The sequence below is a fragment of the Protobothrops mucrosquamatus genome, unplaced genomic scaffold (assembly GCF_001527695.2).
Source record: "Protobothrops mucrosquamatus isolate PMUCROS unplaced genomic scaffold, P.Mucros_1.0 scaffold605, whole genome shotgun sequence".
Taxonomy (NCBI): Eukaryota; Metazoa; Chordata; class Lepidosauria; order Squamata; family Viperidae; genus Protobothrops; species Protobothrops mucrosquamatus.
In genome coordinates, this window is record NW_015386903.1 from 44,119 (window position 1) to 46,379 (window position 2,261).

Consider the following 2,261-nt stretch of genomic DNA (forward strand, 5'->3'; position numbering starts at 1 on the left):
TAAATGTTTCTATGTTTCTGTTTTTAAATATGTTGTGAGCCGCCCTGAGTCCCGTTGGGAGAAGGGCGGGATATAAATCAAAATAAAGTAAAGTAAAGTAAAGTATCAGAGAGAGTTTGTCGGCGGCATTGTAGAAGTAAATCTTAAGTTGTTTGCCCTGGGAAAAAATAGAGTGGAATAAATAAAATAGAGGAAAACAAGGCAGGGCAACAGCAGCAACTGGTCCCCATCCATGCTATGGATAATAATAAAAGTTGGAAGGGACCTTGGAGGTCATCTAGTCCAACCCCCTGCTCAGGCAGGAAACCCTACCATTTCAGACAAATGGCTGTCCAGTCTCTTCTTAAAAACTTCTAGTGTTGGAGCGTTCACCGCTTCTGGAGGCAGGTTGTTCCACTGGTTCATTGTTATAACTGTCAGGAAGTTTCTCCTTAGTTCCAGGTTGCTTCTCTCCTTGATTAGTTTCCATCTGTTGCTTCTTGTCCTGCCTTCATGCGCTTTGGAGAATAGCTTGACTCCCTCTTCTTTGGGTCAGCCCCTGAGATATTGGAACATTGCTATCATGTCCCCCCTCGTCCTTCTCTTTGTTAAACTAGACATACCCAATTCCAGCAACCGCTCCTTATATGCTTTAGCCTCCAGTCCCTAATCATCTTTGTTGCTCTTCTCTGTACTCTTTCTAGAGTCTCAACGTCTTTTTTACATCGTGGTGACCAAAATTGTATGCAGTTTGGCCTTACCAAGGCATTGTAAAGTGGTATTAACACTTCACGTGATCTTGATTCTATCCCTCTGTTAATGCAGCCTAGCAGTGTGTTGGCTTTTTTGGCAGCTGCAGCACACTGCTGGCTCATATTTAAATGATTGTCCGTAGGACTCCAAGATCCCTCTCACAGTTGCTACTATTGAGCAGGTACCACCTATATTGTACCTGTGGATGGAGGACTCGAACCTCTCCTTGCCAACAATAATGAGCGGGGAGAGTTTGAGTGTGTTTTGTCAAATGAGCTGGTTACCCGTGGCCTCCATTAATCGTGGGGCGGGCACTGCTGACTATTGATAGGGCATCTTAGATGGAGCTTAGAACTGGGCGAATCTTTTTGGTACAGAATGCGCTGTTCCAGCTTTGGATTGATCCTGGAACATTTGGGCTTTGGAGGGTATATTCTGAGACTGTACATTCAAAGTAAACAGATGAGCAGCAGCTCAACCTCACTAGTGCCTAAGAGAAAAACGGGGTCCATTATGTCAAACGGTCTTTAGAGGTTAATCCAGTGGTGGGATTCATATATGTGAACAATCGGTTCTCTGTGTGGATGCCGCTTCCAGAAGTCCATTCTGGGCCTGGGCAGTTAAAAAATTAGCTATCGGTTCTGCCGAACTGGTGCGAACTGGCTGAATCCCACCACTGGGTTAATCTCTAAGGAACAGGTTTAATCTGCCTGATTCATGGGACTAATTTGGAGCTATGGGGGTCAGGATCAGACTACAGGATGGACCCCTTTTTAATTGTGAAGATGCAGCATCCAGCAGGTAAGGGAAAAAAATGATTAACCTAGTAAGATGTCCAGTTTACGATCTTCAGCTTATATCTTACAGGCTGACTTGACCATAGAACAAAACATGCTGCGCTTTCTCCAGGTGCTTCCAAGTCTAGTGGTGACCACACTAGAACCTTTGTGAACTGCAATGGACAGAAGGTCCCTCAACGAAAGTCCAAAAGATGTGGCTACTAGAAATTCTGTTCCAGAAGTTGATGCAATTTGAAAATGGACAACCTGCAGGTTTGTACCTTACTTAATTCTTACATCCCTGTTGGCGGAAGAGGCTTGCTACGCTCCAGGATAATTCTAATTAACTTCCTTTTCTGGCGGGATTTTAGTATGACGTTTTCTCACTCCAACAGAAGTGAAGTGGTAGCAGTAAATTGTGGAATTCTTCATTGTTGTCTTAAGCTTCACATATAGCCTACAATCCTGCCTTTGTAAGGTATTATGGTGGAGCTAGTTTTAATGTAAAACAAGGCTGTCTCTGACTATTTCTATCGGTTGCCCTTCTTATGCTTTCTAGCCCTTGCGATACTGGAAGGAAATTCTGGAATTAAAAAAAAGATAACAGTAATAGAATTGGAAGGGACCTTGGAGGTCATCTAGTCCAAACCCCTGCTCTTGCAGGAGACCTACAGTGTTTCTGAAAGAGGGCTGTCCAGTCTCTTCTTAAAAGTCTCCAGTGTTGGGGCACCCACCATTTCTAAATGCAAT